The sequence below is a fragment of the Rousettus aegyptiacus genome, unplaced genomic scaffold (assembly GCF_014176215.1).
Source record: "Rousettus aegyptiacus isolate mRouAeg1 unplaced genomic scaffold, mRouAeg1.p scaffold_m13_p_2, whole genome shotgun sequence".
Classification (NCBI taxonomy): Eukaryota; Metazoa; Chordata; class Mammalia; order Chiroptera; family Pteropodidae; genus Rousettus; species Rousettus aegyptiacus.
The window spans coordinates 62,843,683-62,853,404 of record NW_023416295.1 but is presented as its reverse complement, the minus strand read 5'-3'; the positions used below and the strand labels follow the sequence as shown (position 1 = coordinate 62,853,404).

General features: G+C 38.8%; 1 pseudogene; it reads left to right on the top strand.

Moving 5' to 3' along the window:
* The first annotated feature begins 8,242 nt into the window (after nt 1-8,242).
* Nucleotides 8,243-9,522, top strand: LOC107513938 (annotated as a pseudogene).
* The last annotated feature ends 200 nt before the right edge of the window (nt 9,523-9,722 follow it).

The window sequence follows — 9,722 nt, the reverse complement described above, 5'->3', positions numbered from 1 at the left end:
ATCACCAGGAACCAAGAAAAGATTCAATAATTTCCTGAGAGAATTAAAAAAACAAGAGGTCCAGATTCAAAGGATCAAGAAGCAATATGGCATCAGATTTCTCAATAGCAACACTGGAAGCCCAAAAATTAGGGGCAATTCTTTCATATATTCTTCAGAAACACGACTTTCATCTTAGACATCTATACCTGACCAGACAACACGCTGTGTGTGAAAACAAAACAAAATCTTGATCAGACATATAAGATCCCAAAATCTTTACTCCCCTTGCCTCCTTGTTTTGATCGACTACCAAATGATGTTCTCAACCAAAATATGGGAGAAAAACAAGAAAGTGGAAGACATGAGATCTGTGAAGCAGGGATCCATCGTAGAAGCAAGATAAAGAACCTCCTCGAGAGCAGTGAAGGGAAGAGGCAGGATGGCAGTTGTACATGGGGCCTTGTAAGCAAGCCAGATCAGAACAGAAGAGGGAGCCCCAGGAAGAATGAACTTCCACATTTCTACCTCCCCCCCCTCCAAAAAAAGTACATAGGTAGAATACCTATATTTTTATATATAATGGTTGTATTTAAGAGATTTACACTTCTGGCAGACAGTGTGAGAATAAGTTAATGATCGTTTTTGCTTAAGTACACAGAAACCTGAGGAGAGTTAAAGGAAGAAGGAAAGAGTGAGGCGGAGAAAGCCATTTATTAACTCCAGGAAAACCTAAACTTGTAAAAGATAGAAGTGTGACCATACCTTGCCATACATCACAACTGTGGGTAATATTTATATAATACCAAAAGTGTACTCAGTGAATGTTGATATAATCAAAAATGAAACGATGAGAAAGGATGAAGAGGAAGATGTATCCCGAGGATGTGGGAGATGCTTTAAGAGCACTAAATTTTTAACGTCCATAATAAAAAGCCAGTAACTAAGACCTAAAGCTTTAAAAAAAAAAAATCAAGAAATAATGTTGCAAACAAGTTATTTAGAAATATAACAATAAACAGCAGAGGGAACTGCTTAGAGTTGAAAGAGGTTGCCTCTCGAGAATACAAATCAAAGAGAGTAAGGGTAGAGTAAGAGATGGCTGTTTTTCATTATGAGCTTTGTAAAAGATTTGACTTTTTAAACAATGTACATGTAGAACTTTGATAAAATAATATTAAATTTTAAAAGAGAAAGGGTTGCAGAAAGCTTTGTGAACTCCAAAATAAAACTAGAGTGAGTCATTGGTATGACACTAAACTTAAAATGCTTGGATTCTAAAACTGTAAAACCTTGCTTTTCTGTTTCTTATTTTTCTCAGAGGATTGATTAATTCAGAGTTAAAAAAAAAAATCTCTGTGAACTATCTTCTCATTATTAGCAATTAACATCCCTTTTCCTCATGTCCAGTTGCAAATCATTGTTGCCTAAGAACTAGGACTTCCAGGCTCATTCTAAGGAAGTGCATAGCTGATAATATACCTTATAAAAGCCAAGGTGAAAATCTACGCTTCTTGTTCTAGTTCCCTTGTGTGACTAAACAAAAGGCATGAATAGCAATGTGACCTTCTGTAAAGCAGAATGTGTACCAGGTGCAAGGACAGATCACACTTCATGTCAGTGAATACACCAAGGATTTCATTGCTAAACGACTTCACTCTGCTGAAAAGAATTACTGCCACCAGAGGACCTTTATTAGCAGAAGCAACTATAAAAGAATGAAAACGCAACATAAAGCAACATAGCACTGGAAGATCAATGGCTCTTTTGGATTTATCCAAAGAACAGCTCCTCCTCTCTGCTTTCAGATCTAACCAGCAATCATGCTGCTTTATCACACAGATTTTCCAGATAGATTTAAACAAATAGCCTCTCCTTTGTTGCTTTCTTCTGCCTAGAAGCATTTTTTAAGCTAATATTGAGCTTATGATGATGTCAGGTGAGCATGGCATTACAGCCATAATTCTCATCTATATTTTGGGGGAAAATAAAGTATAATAATGAAATTCTACTGGGCATCCTCTATCTTCCCTCATTTATTACTTGCGTAACTACTGACTCTTGCCCAATGACCACAAATGGTGAACTTTCCAATGGCGATTTCTTTGTCCCACTGGCCAAGTGAGCCCACCAAATATTGGGTGCTCCAACTCCAGTAAGAAAGTTCAGCCATATCGACTTTTACCTGCTCCCACTGCCAACAAGAGAATTGTTTCCCATTTTGAAACACATCTCCCACAGAGGTGATAAGATTGGTTATAAAACATGCAGTTAGGTATCATGCATGATGGAAAGAAACAAATTTGATCTGGGTTTTAAAAAATTCTAGCTGTGGAATGTTTCTGAAAATGATTATGCAGTCAAAGCATCCAGTTAACCATTTCTGAAAGCTTGATTCCATTGTGCTGTCTGTCCGTTTTAGCATGCTTTACAATTCTCGGATGGTTTCCATTCATTCAATTCAAAAACATGAGTGCTAATTGCCTTGCTCTGGACTCTCTTAGTAGGTGTAAACTTTCCATCTGAGGCATGAGTCTAGTCCCATGATTCTTGTTAATGTTAATAAGTAAAGCTCTATAATAAAATGTTGGCCGGGGTAAAAAAGCTCTCAGAACATATGGACTCAAGATGCTCCTTCACACACAGGCAACAAAGAACTGAATCTAAGAAGCTAAATATTTAGTGTTCTTCCCAGCTCAAATTAGTTTTCTGCCTCATATATCTGCAAATAGATGCAAAAAAAATTTTTTTGACCCTTCTATTCATCAGTTTATAGTTGGTAAATCATGTTTCACTTTTCCAGTGGGAGAGATATTGTCAAGGTAAGCATTTTTCACTCATCATAACCTGCTGCAGGGAAGCTATTTATAAGACATGATATAGGGAGTTCAGACCTACACATGAAACAGTTAATTAACAATGATAAGGAGAGTTCTCTAAATGACAAATGAATCACACAAATGAAATAATGCTATGGGGAAGGGGAGGCACACTGGGCACGGAAGGTAGATCAGCAGGAAGTTACAATGAGCTGAACCTTTCTGTTTGAGATGGAACTAAATGGAGAGAGCATGGTATAATTTTTAAGAGTATGAACTATGGAACAAACTGCCTGGCTTCAAATCCCAGGTCTGCCAGTGGGTAGCTGTGGCCTTGAACAGGCTGTTTAACATTGCCAAGCTATAATTTCTGCATTCATAAAAGTGAGATCAAATAGAATCTGCCATATTAAAGGGTGTTGAGATTAAATTTAGTTAAAACACATAAAAGACTTGAATAATGTCTTGCACAGAGCAAGTCCATAAATATAGTTGCTGTTGCTATTGTTATTGTTGTTGTTGTCGTTGTTATTGTTATAAACAGGAGAAGAATAGAGAAGACATTCCTGACGAGGAAAATATCCCATCAAATTAATCGAATTAAAAATTATTTAATCATATTTAATCACATGATCGTGCTGATATGAAAAGCTCATGCCAGCACCAGCATACCAGCATCAGCAACTTTTTCTATTTGTCTGTCCTTAATACTAGTGAACTGGCGATTTGGAAAGGTAAATATTTAAGTGATGAGATTTCGCTTAAATTACAAATTGCCCATAGCTGCATTGGAAATTTTTATTATTTGTCCAAAAGGTAAAAAATGGAAGCATATGTCATTAATTTAAAAAGAGACAGATCACATATTTGTTTAATGACTTCAGCTCAGTCAGACATGAAGACCCAGGTGCATTGGATACAGGCATTAGTGCAACACGAAAAAAATAAGAAAATGAGGTGCCAAACAGTCCGCATGATTTAGAACTCACTGCTCCAGTCACTATGAATGCAAATGTCTCATTTGCATAAAATCTACTCATATTGATGCTAACCGGGAGCAAAGGAGAGGCTATCCCTTCTCCTATCCAGCATCAGAAACAGGAAATCAGAATTGAAATTATTCCCCTTGGAAATGGTGATAGGATCTTTCAAATTGTTATGTTAATCAGCTTTAATATTTGTATATTAATTCAAGAAATATCTATTGAATAAAAAGCATTTATTAAGTGCTTTCCATGACCCAGGCAACATCTTAAATGTTTTTAATGCATTTTTCATATAATTTTTTACAACAATCCTATTAAGAAGTTTTGATTATTATTCCCCTTTACTGATAAAGAATTGAGGCTTAAGGAGAATGAATAACTTGCCTAGTATCCCATAGAGTGTCTATCTGATTTTAAAGCCCATGCAGCCTACTCAATATTAATTAAGGAATTTAATCCAACTCCATTGGCACCCATTTCCACCTGCTCATTCTCATTTCCACGGCTAAAAACAAAGCATCCAAACAGCAGCTTTTCTTCCTTTAAGTCAGACAGAAAGTGAAGCAAGGAGAAAATATGAAAGAAATAAGAATAGTACTAGTGAAAAGCAATTAGGGGGATCATTTTATAAATTATATAAATAAATGTCTAATGTACTATATTCTTGAAACTAATAATAAAATAAAATTTAAAAAACAGAATCGTACTAGTGAGAGCGTCACTGACGTGTCCACCTGAGTACAAAGGAGAACACCCAATACTTACATTGTCATTACCTGCCATTCTGTTTTAATCAGCCAACAGTAGCAATAATCTAAGTCTACTGAGAGATGACACCACATGACGTACAAGAAGATGAAACGCTTAAGTGGTTGTTTTTAGCAAATACTGAAGACAATTTAAGAGGTTTAATGCAAAGAAATAATATTTGTGAATTTCCAGCCTGATACAGCTGAGAATTTCCCGTGGTACCAGAGTTCTTCAAATGTGTTATTTCAGGCAATCTGTAGGAGCAAGACATAAGAGCCAAGTAAATAAGTAGAGCCTTGCTGTTGAGTCTTTGATTTTGAGAGCAATATTGGTTTTCATCTAGAGAAGATTCTTTTGGATCTTGCATTGGCTTCCATGCCATTCAGTTGGCAGCTATTCTCTTCATTGGTTTCCCCACGGACCCACAGGTCTCAGCTCCACTAAGGACCCCCACGCCCTACCTCCCCAGATTCTCACACCCGCAATGTTATGCAGACTCCCATGGAGGGATCCTTTTAACATTGCATCTCTTAATTCCAAGTGCCACCCACATCACAAGATTCAAGGGAAACTCAATTTACGAACAAGTTGGGGATAATTAAAATTAAGTCCAACATAGAGGAACAACTTTAAAACCTTTATTTAAATGTGGTTATTTCAGAGTTTATAGGAAAAGTAAAAAAGCTAAACAAAACACAAAAGTTAAACACTTTCTCAGATGAATGCCATGGAGACACATCCATATTAGTCTCCTGTCTTACCTTTTCTTTTTTCTTTTGAAATAGACTCTTTCCTCAAACCTTTACCTATACCCACACTTTCAGAAGAAATGCACTGCCTGACCACAGGAGTTTGTTTTACTTAACGATCAAGTCATAAGAGACGTGGAGCAGTAAAGTCCAAAGCTTTCATTTGGCTGGGACTAACCATGGTGGGTGGCGAGAGTAAAGTGAAGGCACTCAATACTGCAGGTCTGTCTCCCTACAGGCCCAGGCAACCCTCTCATTCTTCCTGGTTCTCCAAAAGAGAAGCACTGTGTCAACACACACACAGAAATTTTTCAATGAATGTTACCAGAGAATTTTAAGAAAACTATCGTCTCAATCCATATTAAGGAAAATAAATATTTCCTTAAATACAACATACGATGACTTTATCCTCTGAGTATGTGATTTCCCATGTGCTTATTCGCAAACCCAGAGGCCAAGTGCAGGAAAAACAAAACCTTTTCTCACCACGGAGCTAGATGCCTATCAATTATAATATCCTGACTAGGATAAGTCCTGGCCAACACTTCAAAAAGGTCCCTTTTCTTTGCCTCAAGTTTGATCAAATTCCTGGACATGCATCTCTCCTAATCATCTCTGTAAACAAAAGGATCAAATGAGGACTTATCATTTTTTTGTTTATAGCAACTGTTCTGTAGTCAAAAGTGATGTTTTACCACTTCTACTTGAAGAAAAAAAAAGCCACTTAATAAAAATCAAAATCAAATAAAATGTCTTTACATGCTTTCATCCTAAAGCTGCAGAATTTAAAATATCATGGGTTTTGTAAATCACTTATTGATTGGTTCTATTGTTCTAGATAACATCTACTTAATGCAATAATTTTGTGTGTGTTTATTAGATAGGGCAGTCATACTTTCCTGCTACACATGGCAGGTATTTCATAATTTGCTTTATATTACGGTAGCCTAGGTCTTAGAATGCTATAAATATTTCTTTTCTTTATAGTCCAGACTTCTCTGCTTCCTCATTCATTCCCCCTCTTCTCTTTTTCTGACTTCCCTTATTCCCTTTCTCCACCTTTTCCCTCTTCTGCTATAATATTTCCCATGACATTTGAGAACTAAAGTGTGGAAACAAATCTGGAGCATTTAAATTATGAGAAACTAAAATTGAGTATTTGCGCCTTCCCTAGGTCCTTAAAAATCAATGCATGTAAAGCAATGTATAAAGCATAGAGTTTTTTTATTGCTTTTAGAGCCCTTAATTAATTTAATATTTGAGGAATATTTTTAAAAATCCATGTATAGAAAAAATAATGGAAGCCTGAAAGAGAGAATAATTTGAAAGATGTAGATTCAACACTTCACAACCCTAGTAGTAACTTAGTAGAAATCATTTATCTAAGCCAAGAGCCATGAAAGTAAGGGCTACAGACCAAATGCATGCCGCTTCCTGTTTTTGTTAATGAAGTATTTATTATTGGAACATAGCCATGCCCTTTTATTTATGTGTTGTTCATCATTGTTTTTGCCCTATAATGGCCAACTTGAATAGTTGTCACAGACACCCTGAAATATTTACTATCTGGCCCTTTACAGCAAAACTAATGTAATATTTACAAAACTCATGTCATGCATTTATTAATATGAACAGAAACAATATATTCATCATCAAATTTGTACCTTATTTTGGCCTTATACTTGAAAGTTGTCACTGCTATTGTGATTGTTATAACATACTATGTCTATATCCTAAAGTGCTTATCAGTAATTGAAAAGAGTGATGCTCACTCTTTTTCACAAGTGGGACGTTTGACTTAGTCATTGCCAAATCTATAAGCAAAAGCTTGTGCAGACTTCTTGAAACCTTTTCTTAGTGCTGTTTCTGATTGGTATGAGGTTCCAAGTATCTGAAGGCATTAATACAGTAGCCGGGTATAGAGCCATATTTTACTGGTTAAAATTCTGATTCTATAATTAATAGCTTTGCCTCAGGTTCCTTGTCTGTAAAAGTGGATAATAATAATACCTACCTTACAGGTAAAGATGCCTAGAAGAGTGCTGGGCAGTACATACTTAATTAGCACTCCATAAACATTAGCTGTAATTATTATTATTTAAAGGTATTCATCACTCCGTTCTGAAACATGTGTTGCATATTCCAGGATGACAGTTACTTCACTTTACCTTATAACTCTAGAATTGATTATGTGTTCCACATGATGGTTTCATGTTGAGCATGGCTATGTTCTAGAATTAACCCAGAAGTTAATGAGTATTTATAGAGCATCTACCCCATGTAGAGCAAGATGTTGAAAACTGGGGATATAAAGAAAGCATGAGCTAAAGTCCAGTCCCTGACAGAACTACTAGCACTGGTATCTAGGGGAATGAGTGTATCCATCCATGACAAAAAGGTGACAGTAATTATCCTCTGCATTCTTCTGGACAAAAGGGAACAGGAATGTCAGAATATCTTTAATATGGAATGAGGCATGGAAGTCCCACCATAATTAGTCTGTATCATCAATTTACCATCTGTAAAAACTCAGAGGGAAGAGAGAGCTCAGTGAAGCCTGTAGTTGTCACATGAGGAAGGCTTCATAGGTGGGGAGAAATATGAGTTAATGTGAATTGGCAGAGAGCAGAAGAGATCTTGCAAAGTGAAGAATCACGAAGGCAATCTAGTCATGGCATAGGCAGTGAATAGACCACACTGATGGTGATTGCGGGGTCCAGTGTCCAGGAGCCATATGTGAGATGTAGACTTAGCACAAATATAAAAAAATAAATGAAGCCTATAGAGGGGCTTAGTGTGGGCTTTTTATGGAACTTGTATCTCTCAAGTTTCGAAATAGGGGCATTGGTTTGATGGCGTGTGCTGCATTTAAAACCTATTGAGCTTGACAGCCCATCCTATCTCCCCAGCAGACCTCGCTCCATGGCTTAGCAGAGGAAGCCGTGCCTCAGCTCTGCTTCTGGAATCTGGGATCATCGAGGACATTGAATTAGAAAATGTCCTTGATCCTGACAGCTTCTACAAGCTCAAAAGCCAACCCCTAGCACTATAGTTAAGAAGGATCCTGGACCCCTGCCATGTCATCATCTTCTTCATTGTAGGTCTTGCTGTATCAGCAGCTAATGTGGGCCCAGGACCAGGACCAGGAGAAGCGTGAATGTCAGGGACAAGCTGTAGCCTCTCCCTTCCCCAGTCCTGCATCTGTCTCTCCTGTCATCTCTGAGGTTGGTATCTCTACTGGGGCCCACACATTGGGTCATTCTCCCCTTGCTCAGGTGCCCAGAGAGGTGCTCAAGGTGCAGACCAATCTGGAGAACCCAACACACTACACCTGAAGCAGGTGCCCCAGCAGCAGGTAAAGCAGTATCTGTCTACCACACTTAGGCCCCAACTGGCGTCCCAGACATTCACTTGACCATGGGAGCTGCTAGTGCCCAGCTGCTCCCTGCCCCTGAGGCTACCCATATTACTGTCCCCACAAGCAGCACCCCTAAAAGCCTCATGTAACTACTCATCATTGGGTTGAGCTCAGAGGAGACTGATGATGTTATTGATGAGATCATCAGCCTGGAGTCCAGTTACAACAATGAGATGCTCAGCTATCTGTCAGGAGGCACGCTGCAAATGTCAGGGAATCCTTTTGATGTGTACAATAGCCAGGGCGTGGCCACGCCCACCCTCACCATCAGCAACTCCTGCCCTGCTGAGCTGTCAGACACCAAAAGAGAGATCTCTGAGAGGGAGACCAAGGCCCTTTTGAAGAAATGGCAGGAAGACAATCACAGCTTAATTGAACATTACAGGCAATTAAACATTAATGACAGAATCAAGGTGCTGTGCACCCTCACACCCAAGTTCAGTGACCTTGAGACATGCTAGAACAAGAACACCATCATGAAAGCCTCTGAATTATATCCGCAAGTTTTAGCAGCACTCCAAGAACCTAGAGAGCCAGCAGAGGTAGATCCCTGGAACAAGCCAACCACAGCCTGCAGCACCAAATGAATTCAAAAGCTCAAACTACCAGCCCAGATCAAGGTTCTGCTGGTCCCTCCCATCCCAGGGCTGGTCTCCCTGGCCACGACTTCGGCCTCTGACAGCCTCAAGCAAGAGAAACTGAACGTTGAGAAGGAGATCATGGCCCTTCCTTCAACAACATCCCATGCAAGCATTCCACTACAGAGAGCACTGGTACTTAAGCTCCTGACCTTAACCTGGGACCAAGGTGACCTAATTTAGGAGAGCTCTGAGCTGACCTTGCCCTTGGTGAAGTGGGCAGATCTTGAAATCTTGTGGGTTGACATTCCAGATCTAGATCAAGAGTGAGTTAGACCCTTACCCTTGGGCAGAGTCCTGCCTCCTTTCTTGAAGGGCAGCTTGGAGTGATGATGGTTAGTTGGAGGTTCTGAGTCCAGATCCCCAGAACCAGCACCCCATTA